The sequence below is a fragment of the Vanessa cardui genome, chromosome 22, assembly GCF_905220365.1.
Source record: "Vanessa cardui chromosome 22, ilVanCard2.1, whole genome shotgun sequence".
NCBI classification, from domain to species: domain Eukaryota; kingdom Metazoa; phylum Arthropoda; class Insecta; order Lepidoptera; family Nymphalidae; genus Vanessa; species Vanessa cardui.
Genome location: NC_061144.1, coordinates 10,591,906 through 10,608,893, shown reverse-complemented (window position 1 = coordinate 10,608,893; position 16,988 = coordinate 10,591,906).

The following is a 16,988-nucleotide window of genomic DNA, read 5'->3' as shown; positions in this document are numbered from 1 at the left end:
TGTAACAAGGAAGTCATATTGCTCGTTCATGAATGAACGAAATTCGTTCGCGATGTGATTTGTAGGTATTAATAAAAACTGTTTGATTCTCATATCGAAAATTTATTGTTAAGCTTTATTTTTGGAATGGTATGACGAGATTTTCGAGTGAATGTAATAAGATGTATGTAGTTAAAGATATATCAGTTATCTTAAGAGTGATTGCCTAGTTCTATCTTATATTGAAATTGAAAAAAAATAAAAAAAAAATAAAGAAAAGGATAACAAGGGTCATAACATGTTAGTTCCAGAGATTTGATTTTAAGAATGGCTAATGCTCCTTACGATTCCAATATCTTTGCTTCACTTAATTGTTAAATGACGATTCAAAAGTGCTTGTAAAAGCCCACTTTTCAATAAAGTTTATTTTGATTTTGAATTTGATTTTTTGAGTGGTGGTGACCTCTAACCATCGGGTGGCCCATTAGCTCGTCCATCTACTTATATAATATAATATGTAATACTGTAACAGGTGAAGAAATAATGTGCTATCTTAGTTAAAGCCAGAAATATATGAGTTTGAATATCTCTTATTTTTGTGTTTCTTAGTGTTCACTTAACGTAAGGTAAGTACCTTAATATTTCAAAATCTATCTTCCATAGATAATTTTCCAGTAAAAAGAAAAATATATCGTATATAAATAGACCAGAAAAACAAACGGTATGTGTGACCGCATATTACACGTATTACTGACTGCTGACCACAGGACTGCGTGCCACGGTAACTGTCAAACCGCGGAAACAGTGGATATCATGGTTAATTGTTAAAGGATTCATAATTTCAATACTATATTAGCTTTGTATGCGGTTTTATACGCTTTACTGTTTAGTTTATACAGGTAACGTGGAGTTATAATCAATTTTAGCTAACCAATATTGGTCACGGAATTTATATGGTGAACTAAATTGAATAGAAAGGGGTGAATATTATTGAATATTTATTTTATTAAGAGTTGATGGTTGATGTCGATGTTTCTAAACGTTTTATTTGTAAGTTGTTGGAGGGATTGATTCTTGTATGATCTTCTAATTTAAATGAAAAAACATTAGGTTAGTTGTTTTTTAGAGTTCCGTACAAATGATAAAAAAATGTAACTCTTCTAGAATCATCTTTGTATCTGTAGCTTTTGGTTGTTGTCATTTCATCTGTCATTACCTGAAAATGATTTTCATTCTTGGATAGATTTAATAATAGTGGAAAAATTTGCATATATTATCATGACATATCTTTACGAGAAATTAATTATTTTTATGTTATAATTTAAAATTAAAATTTAACTCATCTATAGATTATATTTCAAAATTAAAACCTATATTTCATATAACCAAGCCTAATTTTGTAACGAAAAACGTTATATCACGTAACTCAATTATATTATAAGCCTTAACGAATGTCTGTCCGTGTATGATAAAGAGGAAAGCACTGCCTGCGGAGCCCTTAACGCGAGTCCGACACCCACTTAACCCTTTTTTTAATTAAATACTAAATTAAAAATTATTACGTTTACTTATTTGTGCAATGAAACGTTTTACGAATCAAAATCAAAACATACTTTATTCAAGTTGTCTCTTTAAATTAAATCATTTTTGAAACGAAATTTTTAATGAAGTAAATGTAAAAATGATAAAAAAAGGCCGTAGTTAAAATTAATTACATCTTTTTATAAATATGATAATTTTTACGCTTATTTCGTACTACCGCTATTGCACAAAGTAATTTTTCTTCAGGGAAGGTCATTCGACTGTAAAACAGCAAGAACATTGTTGTGTTCCGGTTTGACGGGTGAGTAAGTCAGCTTAACTATATTAAGGTACCTACATATTTTTGCGGTATCAATGTATATATCGTAACCACTTATAGGTCTAACTTCCAGTTGACCTACCTACTTTTGTAAAAATCATATCTACGGGTTAACGTAGAAATTATTAAATTATATTTTGAGTTTTTTGATGATTGATGGATGAATATAGAGGTGCTTAATTAGAATAGAGGTGCTTAATTATAAAATTTGGTTTCTTTAACTTTTAAAAGCCGCCGTTCATTGTAGTTTAGTCTTTACTAGGGACCCGTCCTGGCTTCGACTGCAATACTGATACTAAATATACTACAGAATTTGTTTATTTACGACATCTCATTACAACTTGTAAAATTATCAGTGTTTCTTTACTATATTGTCCATGTATTATATACAAAAACCTTCCTCTCGAATCACTCTATCCATTGAAAATACCGCATCAAAATCCGTTGAAAAGATTTAAGTATACAAAGGGACATAGGGACTGAAAAAGCGACTTTGTTTTATACTATAAATTATACTACAATTTGATTCGATCTTTCGTATATAAAAGGATCATAGTGACGAGAATGTATACAATATTGATAGAGCAATAAATACCCCTGAAACGTGAAGGACGCTTTCGAATTTTGTAGATGACAAGATCATTTTAAATGTTAACGAAGGTTTCGGTGATATTTCAGCATGAGTTATAAATAAGGAAAATATTTATCCCATAACAAATATTTTATAACTTTATTTTTTTTTATGGCATAGGTGGCAAACGAGCAGGAGACTTGGACATCTGCAACACCAGGGGGCTTGCAGGTGCGTTACCGGCCTTCAAGAAAGGAGTACGTTCTTTTCTTGAAGGTTTCCATGTCGTATAGGTTCGGCAAAACCGCCGGAGAAAGCTTTATTGTATTTTACTGTACTTGGGTAATTTTTATTCTCAAAACTTGCTCTACATAGAATTACATCATTCGATTTACACGAGTAATTTGTGTTTGTTTCTTTGCCTAATGATATCATTATAATATACTTTTGTACTTTTAAATGTTACAGTGTTACCATTTTGTGTTTTGGTGGTTTTTTATGGTATAGGTTGGCGGACTAGCGTATGGGCCACCTGATGGTAAGTCACCCATAGACAATGAAGCTGTAAGAAATATTAACTATTCCTTACATCGTCAATGTGCTACCAACCTTGGGAACTAAGATGTTATGTCCCCTGTGCCTGTAGTTACACTGGTTCACTCACACTTCAAACTGGAACACAACAATACTGAGTACTGTTATTTGGCGGTAGAATAACTGATGAGTGGGTGGTACCTACCCAGACGGGCTTGCATAAAGCCCTACCACCAAATACAAGTACAACCGACATACATATATGTCGTGAACGCATACGGCATGACGCTCTCTTAATTATCATGTCCCGTCATGTACAGTCAGAGTAAGAAAACCTTTGTTAGTTTTCAAATTCATTCCTTTATCAAGTTTTAAACTCTTAGTACCTTTTGAATCCAAACATCAAATCATTGCGACGCAATATGTTATTCTCAATCGGTGAAGCAGATTACCGCTCAAACGAAGCACACTTACACGAACTTTTCCTTACCCCGACTGTACAATATACATACATCGTCTTTTTTAGTCGAGATGGCCCAGTGGTTAGAACATGTGCATCTTAAGTGATGATTGCGGGTTCAAACCCAGGCAAGCACCGCTGATTCATGTGCTTAATTTGTCTTTATAATTCGTCTCGTGCTCAGCGGTGAGGGTCAATCGTGAGGAAACCTGCATGTGACAAATTTCATAGAAATTCTGCAACATGTGTATTCCACCAACCCGCATTGGAACAGCTTGGTGGAATATGTTCCAAACCTTCTCCTCAAAGGGAAAGGAGGCCTTTAGCCGAGCAGTGGGAATTTACAGGCTGTTGTTGTTGTCTTTATTCCATGTGTGTGCACACATACTATAAACATGTATATATTATTAACAAAGTTAGGTTATTAACAAAGTTTTTATTTATTGGTTTTCTTTAATAATAAATACCTTTAAACTAAATTTCACAACATCGAAATAGATGGATGTCGTGATAGTATATTTTCTTATCTCTCCACCAAACTATTGCAGTTTTATTTTTTTCTACTACAGGTTTTACTATAATGGTACCTGTATATCTATAGTGACATACAAAAAGTGTTGACTACGACAGATAAAACAATGGCTAGGAAAATATAAATTCGCCCGAATTCCGCAGGTCAAAAAACCCGAATCCCGGGTTGCGGGATACCTAACTATTGTACACATCTGACATCTAGAATATTCTATTCCGGCTGACCTGATGTTTGAATAGCAAGATTTAGAGACATTTTGAAATGAAATTAATTCCTCTATTTAATTTGGACGAAGCTAGCTTTGTACAAAGTACATTGAACTAATTTAAATAAAGGTGGATTCCAGTATTAGCATGAGATATCAAGGCGATGTAATATGTGGCTTGAATATCATAGTGCAAAATCTAATTCAAATTTAATACTTTATATTCATTTTATATTATATAGTTATATCAGAAATCAAAATCAAAGTATACTTTATTCAAGTGGGCTTTTACAAGCACTTTTGAATCGTTATTTAACAATTAAGTGAAGCTACCACCGGTTCGGAAAGTAGATTCTACCGAGAAGAACCCGCAAGAAACTCAGTAGTTACTCTTTTTCAACATTTAAAAAAATACAGTCATGTTAGTTAATTTTTAAGTTAATACAATTATTAAATTAATATATCCTGCCTGGAAGTCAACAGGTATTAATTCCACGCTTTTTTATCATCTACAAAATCTTGTATCGAATTAATAATCTTGTATCTTTTTCACCAATGTATTTTTTATAAACGATTTGAATTTACGAGACGGCAAAGTTAAAAATGTCTGTGGAATTTTATTATAGAAATGGATACCTTGCCCCAAGAAAGATTTATTGACTTTGCGGAGTCGGAAACTTGGCGTTATAAGCTTATCCTTACTTCTAGTGCATATACAATGATTATCACTGATTTTATCAAAGTTATCAATGTTACTGTGAATATACATGACATTGTTGTAAATATATTGCGACGCAACAGTAAGTATTCCTACTCTGTTAAAAACATCCCGAAGAGAGTCTCTAGCTCCAAGATTATAAATAAACCGAATTGCTCTTTTTTGTAAAATAAAGACAGATTCAATGTCTGCAGCGTTACCCCAAAGTAATATGCCATATGACATAATACTGTGAAAATAACCAAAATAAACTAAATGAGCGGTATCAATATCAGTTAGTTGTCTAACTTTTCTAACCGCGTATGCTGCGGAGCTGAGTCTCCCTGTTAGGGACGACAAATGGGGACTCCACTGAAGTCTAGAATCCAATTCTATTCCCAAGGACACGGTAGTATCGGCTACATCAAGCGGGCCACCGCTTAAAGATATATTATAATTTTGCTTCCTAACATTGGGTAGGGTAAAAACTACACACTTTGTTTTTTGAGTATTCAAAACAAAATTATTTACATTAAACCAATCTTGTATCTGTGATAAGGCACCGTTCACATCGTCATAGTCAGTTTTTTTCCTGTCAACCTTAAAAACCAGTGAAGTATCGTCAGCAAACAATACTATATCACAAATACCTTTAACAAAGAAAGGAAGGTCATTTATATATACTAGGAATAGAAAGGGACCCAAAATTGAACCTTGCGGAACACCCATTTTTAGCGTAGATCCAGTAGACTTTATTCCATATATATACATATTACAAAAGAGTATCCGTCGTTTTTTCTATTAAACATAATATTATATTTTTAATCTGGTAAGACGAACATTGACTGGTGCTCTTTATGGCGAGAAAATTGATTTTCGAATATTCATATTTAAAGTAAAAAAAAATGATGGATGAAAACAATTAAATATAGTTGGTGATAGGGCTTTGTGCATGTATTGTTGTGTTCCAGTTTAAGGGGTGAGTAAGCTATTATAATAACACATTTTTAATCCCAAGTTTTATGCACATGTTATGTAAGGTACAGTTAATATATCTTAAAGTGCTAATTTCTATGGGCAATAGTGACAGTTATATCATTATTAGTAGTCGCTCGTGGCTTCGCTCGGCTTTTGGTTGTTGATTGTCACTTATTAGACAAAAATAATAGCCTATTTTCTTTCTTCTAGTTAAATTTTGCATCGTCATGTCAACAGACAGACAAAGTTGCTTTCACATTTGTAATATTAATACACATATAGATTGTGGCCAATAGGTCAATGTGTAAATTTATGTTCCATAACGAATGAGAAATAAACAGAATCAATATAAAAACGATCTGAATAATAAACAAATGTGGTCGCTAAAAACTCATTGCGCTCTCGACCGCAGCGAAGCGAATAATTTAAAATTTTATTAAAAACAAATTAAACTTTCGCAAGCATTCAAATACGATTATAAGGAAGGATCCGACGGATTTAATTACTTTTATATATGTACGGCTTTAGAGGTAATTTTTGTATATAACGGAGTAGCATGTCAGAGCCCGTTTTTAAAAACATGACGTCAGCATTGCTGACGTCACGAGTTTTAGGGTTTCGATCTTTAACCATCTTTGGTGTTATGAAATTAAACTCAGCAAATAATCCTCTCTGATTTATTTCAATATGAGATCCTATCGCTCCGACGGCTCGACCAAGCCTGTCGATACCGGCGGGCGCTTGGTCTTTTATAACAAAAATAGGTAGGTAGACTTATTCACTCAACATAACATCTGTATACAAACACTAAAATAATTCACTAAAAATTATTAATTTAACAATCAAACAGTTTTAAATTATTAAAATAATCGTTTCTGGACACGTGTTTTTCTTAAATTCGTGGTTTAATGCGTAGTTACTATACGAGATTCTTTTTTCAAAACATGTATAGGCCTCGTCTCGGCAAACGTAGTGTAGGACGCCCTCAGGCACGGTGGAGTGACGATATACGCAAGGCGGCAGGCAGGAGCTGGATGCGAGTAGCCGGAGAAAGACCACAGTGGCGTGCACTTGGAGAGGCCTATATCCAGCAGTGGACAAAAACGGGCTGATGATGTGATGTGATGTGATGTATATAGGACTAGCCAACGGACCACGGAATGGCAGGTGGCAGGCATATACTGATGTTATGTGACTTGGGTCTTCGTAATCGCCGTCTTACAAATTTTTCGACGTCTGTTCTCGGTGGAAGCTTTCCGAAACAGTGGTCGAGTTGATTTCAAAAATGCTTAACAGTGAACTTTATTTAAATAGGATGAATTAGGTTATTTGTATTTGGAAGTAGCAAAAACACGCTACTGATTCTAAACTTACTATTAATACAATTGCAATGAGACTCTGTTTGAAAATTCGTTACTCAATCACGCATGAGCGAATGTATTCTGATTAGAGTTTAGTTTAGAGATTTAAAAGCAACATCCAAATATTTGATACAGTAGGAAAACTGACTGACTGGTTGATTTAGTGGCTATAGGGGGTGTTCAGAGGTATTAAGTAAAGGATTTCGGAATAGCAGTGCACGTTGTTTTTTTTTTACACATAATATTACAACAAACAGAGTCGAGATGGCCCAGTGGTTAGAACGCGTGCATCTTAACCGATGATTGCGGGTTCAAACCCAGGCAAGCACCGCTGATTCATGTGCTTAATTTGTCTTTATAATTCATCTCGTACTCAGCGGTGAAGGAAAACATCGTGAGGAAACCTGCAAGTGACAAATTTCATAGAAATTCCACATTTGTATTCCACCAACCCGCATTGGAACAGCGTGGTGGAATATGCCCATATCGAATATGCTTTAGCCCAGCAGTCGGTAACTTACAGGCTGTTACTACTTCTACTACTACAACACACATACTATTATTATTTATATTCACCTACCCGGGTTTGTGTATAGGAACTCAGGATCTGCGATCTTATAAGCTATCAATTAGACCAGCGATATATATACAAGTATATAATTATATACTTGTATATAAAACAGGGTCATGATTTGTACATTGCCAAATATCATTTTTGTTGTATTAGTTAAGCCTTTATGTTAATAAGTGTTTTACTAAAGACGTAGACATTTTTAAAACGTTTAAAGCAGGAAAGTGAGTGATTCCCCTATTAACCTTTGAACTGCACTAACTATAGCGTAGAACGCTCTGTCTGTCAGACTGTCAGAGCTTCGTTAACTAGCTCACTGGCGATATAAAATACGTAAATAGCACTTTCGATGCACAGATAACATTTTAAAAATGTTTACTAATGTTTATTTATTAAGAGCGACCCGCCGCTGTTTTATACAGCTGCAATTTATTAATGAAGAAAATAATATTATATAAATGCAATGAATAATTAATAACATTAAATGCTTAAATATACAAGTATGAACTAAAACTAGTTACTGTATATACAAATCTTGATCGCGTGGAATGGTGGCAAGAATGCTAGCAGTTGAATCGCAATTCTGATCCTCTGGGCAAAAAACGAACCAGCCCTCCTGTCACCAGTGGAGACACGTGCGTTTCGACAGAAAAAGGAACAAAAAAGTAATTAGACACAAATATTTAGATCTCTTTTTTGTTTCGGCTTTTAACATTGTTTCCCGGATACGAGAGATATGATATGCAATAAACTGCTTAGGATTAAATTGAAAATTGCATTCTTATTTTTGCTATAGTACCATCAACGTACAATAGATGGCGCGCGAAAGTACTTTACCTAAAGTGATAATGCATACTTTCTTAAAGTGATAATGCAATACATGAAGGTAAAATCACGTGGAGTATCTATTCGGTTTTTATTTTTTTTAAATGTAATAATAGCTTAAACTTAAATACTAAGTATAGGCTCATCCTTTTGAGCTAAGGCTAAATATTTATTTGCTTTTTTTATTTGTAATTAAAAATCTGTTAATTGAAGAATGCAAACAGGTTATGGTAATTTAGGATTTTTAAAATATCCATTGAATGAAATGGGTGAGAAATATGTTTCATGTTAAAGAACTTTTATTACTCATAAAGAACCTTACAGTTCACTTTTACAATGAGCAATACATATAAATTGTATACAAAGTTGATTTTAGTGGTAGAATCTGTAGCAGAACATGTCCACACTGACAAAAAAAAAAGAAAAAAAATTTAAAAATAGAATAATATTTACTAATTGTATTCACATACATATTCACTTACGAAAAATTCGGTTTCTTTTGTTTTATTATTAAATTATCTGTATTACATGGAAATGCGGAAATCCGCGTTAATCGTGCTTGGTACACGGTAAATATACCAAGAGTTCATACCAATTATAATACATAAACATTTTGGAACATTGCTCTGTGGTTCGTTAAGTTTATTAAACAAATATTATTTTGTCTGTTAGTGTAAATAGTAAAAACAAAGTCGCGACTATGAAGCTAATGATTTAGTGGAAATTTGAAGCGTTTTGTCAATTTGATTCTGATAAAAAACGTCGGGTGATTTTTTGGTTTTAGTTAAGATAAGTTCTACATTTCAATTATGTAACTAAACGTTACATTATTTTAATATTTATCATATCTATCTGTCAGATTGTACATTAACATCCTGGCACTATGAACTTAGGTAAATTAAAAAAATATATAAACACGAAAAAAGTCTTAATCAGTACATTATCTTATATTTAATTGACATTTTAATTTACTTCGAGCTATTAATGTCGGAGTTTCGTTAATTTTTTTATATAAAACCTATTTAATAGTAAATATAATTTTCTTTATTAGATATTGTCAAAACTCTTTTAAAGCTCTTATTTATACGCATATAAAATAATATTTCCTCTCCGATGCGTATATTTTACACTACTCATGTTAAATGCTAATCTAGTTACAGGATTATAAGTATATAATCTAGTCTCTAGTAGATCTACCAATTTACTAGATACTAGTTCCTAGTCTTGTACTATTAATAATGCGTAGACAATAATTGGATCTGAAATGTTATAGTAGTATAACTAACCATTAGTTATTTTACTATTACGCCATCTCAGATATGAGTTACTAGTATTTTTTATATAATTTACAACATTTATTTAAAGTAAAATATGTATCCATAATCTATAATAAATAATATATAAGTAATTCTTTTAATTCTTTATATGCCAATCAAGCGTGCCCTGCTCCGTTAAGGTAGCATGCGTAAGCGATTCTGTGGCGTCCGCTGAAAGACGGAGAGGGTACCGCTGGTTTTTTAGTGAGTAAACCCGGTGTGCTTGGGCGCACTCGGCGTCCAGGGCTCCGGGGAGTCAACTTTCCATCACGTGGGGGAAGCGCGTAAAGCGTATTTCAAGCAAAAAAAAGCGTACCCTGTTCCGCGCTCGATCTGAGACAGTACAATCACCATCGTCTCACATACAACAGAAGCACAAGTGTAATTCAGCGGTTATTGTATGCACATATCACATCATATCGGATCAGAACTGATGTTTCCTCGTGAACTATGTGATGCTACGTCACTTTGGTACTTGACTAAAGGGATAAATTATAAAAGTACACCTAGCCCTTGGCAGTAGTGGTGCAAAAAGCTCCATTCAAAGTATAGCATTATTGCTTCCACTGGTATTAGGTTCATTTTTTGTTCAGAGGATCGGAATTTCGATTCAATGCGGAAATACTGCTAGCATTCTTGCCATCATTATAATTATCATTTTTTTTAAGTAAATATGAGATAACATCACATACGTTACTCTGATCCCAATGTAAGTAGCTAAAGCACTTGTGTTATGGAAAATCAGAAGTAACGACGGTACCACAAACACCCAGACCCAAGACAACATAGAAAACTAATGATAATCTACATTGATTCGGCCGGGAATCGAACCAGGGACTTGAGTGGCGTACCCATGAAAACCGGTGTACACACCACTCGACTACGGAGGTCGTCAATATTTCTTCAGTAAACATATTTTTAGCAATCAGAAGGAAAGTAAAGTAAAGTAAAGTAAAGTAACAGCCTGTAAATTTCCCACTGCTGAGATAAGGCCTCCTCTTCCATTAAGGAGAGAGATTAGAACATATTCCACCACGCTGTTCCAATGCGGGTTGGTGGAATGCACATGTGACAGAATTTCGATGAAATTAGACACATGCAGGTTTCCTCACGATGTTTTCCTTCACCGCCGAGCACGAGATGAATTATAAACACAATTAAGCACATATATATAGTGGTGCTTGCCTGGGTTTGAACCCGCAATCATCGGTTAAGATGCACGCGTTCTAACCACTGGGCCATCTCAGCTCAGAAGGAAAAATAATTAAAAAAAAATTAACGAAACAACCTATAGCTAATTCACTTGAAAATAATGTTAATTTTTAACAATAATTCAAATTGTAATCAAATTTTGAGCAATGTCAAACAACCGTTAATTTCAGATATGACAAACACATAAATAAACACAAAACCACAATTATAAATAAACGATCTTACTGCTAAGCAGTGAAAGTACCGACACTCTTACCGACCGACGACTGATGAGAAAGTGACCTGCAGTCTATCGAGCGGTCGTTTTTATACGAGTCGGAAGGTACGCCAACTACCCGCAATAAGTTCGGCTTATAATATATTTAAAGGCTTAATGTTTATAATTTTTATACAAGCGATAAATTGTACTGCGAAAAATGTTTCATTCAAATAAATTGGACACAAACACGTGTTATAGAACCGAGGGTTATTGAAGAACGTAAATATCAGACTACACAGTTACCCTGACTGATCGTTGCTACTATATGGTCTTGTTCAAGCGTAGGAGGTTTGCTCGTGTGTCTTCCTACGTAACGGCTAATAGATCAAACAAATTAAAGTACTGGATTCCTTATCCCAAAGAGATCTAAACTTAAATTGTATTTAATTTAATCTTAACTATTTTTTTTATTGTATAGGTTGGCGGACGAGCATATGGGCCACCTGATGGTAAGTGGTCACCATCGCCCATAGAAAATGACGCTGTACGGAATATTAACTATTCCTTACATCGTCAATGTGCCACTAACCTTGGGAACTAAGATGTTAAGTCCCTTGTGCCTGTAGTTACACCGGCTCACTCACCCTTCAGACCGGAACACAACAATACTGAGTATTGTTATTTGGCGGTAGAATAACTGATGAGTGGGTGATACCTACCCGGACGGGCTTGCACAAAGCCCTACCACCAAGTAAGCTACCCGCCCTAGATTAGCACGGGTGCAATGCTGGTACTAAATATACGACTAGATTTTTCTTGTTCTTTTCTATATTGTCCATGTTTTATATACAAAAACCTTCCTCTCGAATCACTCTATCTATTAAAACCACATCAAAATCCGCTGCGTAATTTTAAAGATACAAGCATACACAGGGGCAGACAGCGGTAAAAGACTTTGTTTTATAGTTTATACTAATTAAAGATAATCTGTAGTCAACCCGTACAATTATTTTAGCATATACTGTCTTTATATATTTATTACCAGTAACACATAAGTGACATACGAGAGCCGAGATGGCCCAGTGGTTAGTACACGTGTATCTTAACCGATGATTGCGAGTTCAAACCCAGGCAAGCACCACTGAATATTCATGTGCTTAATTTGTGTTTATCTCGTGATCAGCGGTAAAGGAAAATATCGTGAAGAAACCTGTATTCCACCAACCTGCTCAAAGAGAGAGGATGCCTTAGCCCAGCAGTGGGGAATTTACAGGCTGTTGCTGTAGTTGTTCTAATTTTTCGCAACTCATGATGTAGATAAATCGTTTTAAATTTGTATCTAAAATTATGTTTGGTGTATCTCAGCTTGGAAATATATATGCGTGGAATTAAGATACATTCAAAATTATATTTGTAAATAAGTTTAATTTGTAAAGTAAAATGATTCTGAAGTAATCGAGTCACAAATAAGACCCTGTATAAATAAACAAGGGCGCAATCAACGCTTCGCAGTAAACCTACCGGTCCTAAGGGAAATATTGCATTTTCGCAACGAGCTAATAAGAGAGAAATTAGAAAAAAAAGCGAATTTACGAAGTAAGATAAGTTACTAGAACACTAATGTGTAAACGGCCTTCCGTATCCGTACGATCCTTTGTTCATATAAATGTATACGATTTTATCAATCAAAATACTAGTTCACGTCTACGGTTCCGCCCATTTTAGATATAAAAAGTAACCGTGAAAATGCAATAGAAAGATGAGCTGAGTATCTTTTCTATGTAATATTAGTAATAAATAAAGTTATTAATATAATTGTGAATTGAGAACATACGATAAAAATGAATAACAATATATATTATATAGAAAAGTCATGATCGATAAATTTAATCAAAGTAAAAGTCAAAGTAAAAAATCTTTATTCAATATGGAAATGTTACACTTGCTTATTGATTGTCAAAAAACTACCACCGGTTCGGAAAGTAAACACTACCAACACTCTTTAAAGTTCGATTTTTAAAATATTTTAAAAATCGAATAAAATTATTACAAAAATTAATGAATACAAAATAATCATAAATAATCAAAGTAAAATTAACATGATTTACAATAAATGTTTTTCTATATTCATATTATGTGAAACGAACCTTATAAAACAATATGGCCGACGGTAGTCATCCTATTTTGACGGATGAGCTAATTTATATGCAGGAATTATTATGCTTTCTGTAGTACTTTTATATTACACCAGCAACAGACTTAGTCTAGGACTCAATTATTTATCTCATGATCTAGATACTTGACGTTTTGTTTATGTCTTTCTTATTTATGATTTATATTGTATATTTTTCATTTTGTACTAGTATGCTTATACGTCAACTTGACAAATGATACATACATATATGGATACTTGTAGTCGAAGGAGCCTTAGAATTCAAGTGTGCCTCATACCTATATGTATTGACTATAAATTTCATCAAATTTGTTTGAGTTGTCTGGAAGAGATGGCTAATAAGCCATAAGTCCGCCCGTTGTACAACACTTTTAATGTACTTCTTTTGTTTTTTTTGTTAAATTCGTTTTTTGTTTTTGTTTTTTATTTATGGTGTGCAATAGAGAATAATCTATTCATTCAAATTCGGATGAGCTTTTTGGTCGTAAAAGAGCGACAGAGAGACATAATTCCTTTCTCATTTATAATATTAATATAGATTTCAATAAATATTCAAATATAAATACAAATATTTTCTATTCAATTGAACCTTGTATTGAACAATATAACTTATTTATAAATTTAATTTCTACATACAAAATCTAGCTCAAAAAGAGCTGAGATGGCCCAGTGGTTAGAAATCGTTTTACTTTACTTTTACCTATTGTACAAACAACAGTTGGTTACCTTAAACGCATTAATATATCGTTGATTCGATTGAGTTAAAACGTTTAGTTTATGTCATGTAGCGTATACCACTCGTAGAAAAATTAAGTTAAAAAAATCTTAGATTTATATATTTTAGGCGATTGGCTAATAATATTGTTTTATTATGTACTACAAATAGTTCTCGATGAAAATATCTTCATTTACAACACTTTAATATACTTTTTTAATATGTGCCAAAAAGGCACAGATTAATTCTCCAATGACAGGTGTGATATCTATTATTCACAAATATTCAGAATGCCATTTCCACGAATCCGCAATGCATATTATATTTTTTTTACGATTTCGACCAATGATATCAGTTCAATTTAACATCAAAGATGTTCATTTGTCATCCCGACTGGAATAAGCCTTAAATACTTTTTGCAATAGTACCATCAATGTATACTAGATGGCGCTAGTCGTTAATATTTTATATTTATGCAAAAATATTCAACGAATCCTTACTGATCATGCTAAGTATTATAAAAATTAATTGCAATAGATTAAGGTACGATGGGACCGAGATGGCTCAGTGGTTGGAGCGCGTAAATCTTAACCGATGATTGCGGTTTCAAACACAGGTAAAATCCACTGAATTTTACTTAATTTGTATTTATAGACATCGGCGGCGAAGGAATACATCATTAGGAAACCGGCATGTGTCTTAATTCGAAATTGAAACGAAGTTTTGTCTCATGTGAATGCATCAGCCACCACTGGAGTAGAGTCCGAAACTTCTCCTTATCAAGAGGCTTTAGCCCAGCTGTGGGAAAGTAACAGGCTGTTACTACTACTACTAAGGTAATTTAAAAAATCCTAAAATTACATAATTTACATTACACATTTTTGATTATGTGGGATATAAACACGTGTAAACAAAGCAATTAAACTAATCGATTGTAATAAAACTGATACTTTATGTTCAAACTGGTTTTAAAGGAAATTGAATTTCTATAAGGTCACCCGTAACTTCATAACATTATGTTATTAATTGATTGAGAAAGACATATATTATGTTAAGATGTTTCAAGATTATCTGTGCCCATTTAGCACAGACATAATAATAAAGATTTATAAATTGCTGTAGAATAAAAAGTTTTTAAGGAAAATTTATAAAAGTATAATTTATATTTTTGGCATAATACCAGTTGAGACAACATCAGCCTATTAGTTTATTGACACCGACTATAAAAAGAAAGAATACCTATATATTTTTGTTTCATACATTAAAGTCATTTTTTGTGAATTTTGTGTACTTAGTTTAGCTTACTAAACACTGATCTGATCTGATGAAATGATCTGATCAAATGAGGAGACTAATTTTAACTCCTGTGAAGGAGTGAATCTTTTTTATTCACTTGGAGCGTAGGAAGAATCAATAAAAATATAATCAAAACTGAAGCTGTTACCCGCAGCTTAGCTCGGGTAGAATATGAATATATTTACAAAATAACTATATAAATATTTCATTGATGTAAGACCATTTGATTTACAAAACTCTTTTCCAATTGAAAAGTGGCTTTGTAAAGGACAAAGGGCTCAGGCTCTAGACTAAAAAAAAAGTAAAGTAACAGTCTATAAACATTCCCACTGCTAGGATAAGGCCTCCTCTTCCATTAAGGAGAGTGTTTGGAACATATTCCACCATGCTGTTCCAATGCGGGTTGGTGGAATGCACATGTGGCAGAATTTGGATGAAATTAGGTTTTCTCACAACGTTTTCCTTCACCACCGACCACGAGATGAATTATAAACACAAATTAAGCACATATATATAGTGGTGCTTGCCGGGGTTTGAACCCGCAATCATCGGTTAAGATGCACGCGTTCTAACCACTGGGCCATCTCAGCTACAGGCTCTAGACTATTTGTGTACCAAATTCCAATCCTATATTTGTAGCTTTACACTACCACATTTATAATATCAGTACAGAAGTATGAATAGAATCGCCCGAAAAAAACGAATAGAGGTTTCTTGTCAACATTTTTCTATATTTAAGGCGCCAATACATACTGACTGACAGAACCCGATGGCAAAGCTTTCCTCCCTAGTAAAACATTCTGCAAGAATAAATTCGTCTGACCGCAGAAGAAGAACGTGAAATACCAACATATGATATACGATATTGAGTTTATTAATTATGTAATTTATAGGATACAAGTATCAGAATGGCGTGCCACTGTAAATCTACTGCCAAATTTTCAACCTTCAATGCAGGTTTGCAATTCGGTTACGAAATTGATTTAAACCGACCAGTTAGTACTGGAAAACTCACACTGCTCCATTTTATCTCATCATTCGATTACGATATATGATTAAGTTCTGTTTTCTATCTCAACTTATTTTTTATGACATATTTGCCCAAAGAGAATGGTGCTGTAAGAAATATTAACTATTCATTGCATCGCTAATGCGCCACCAATCTTGGGAACTAAGATGTTATGTCCCTTGTGCCTGTAGTTACACTGACTTACTGGAATCCTACAAACCGGAACACAGCAATACTGAGTATGTACTGTTGTTTGGCGGTGGAATATCTGATGAGCGGGTGTTACCTACCTAGACAGACTTGCACGAAGCTCTACCACCAAGAATAAAGTAAAGTAGCAGTCTGTAAATTTCCCACTGCTGGACTAAGGCCTCGTCTCCCATTGAGGAGAGGGTTTGGAACATATTCCACCACGCTGTTCCAATGCAGGTTGAGCCACCAAGAATGCTACGATAGATTTACACATTTTTCAAGTTTAATTCCAGTTCTTATCC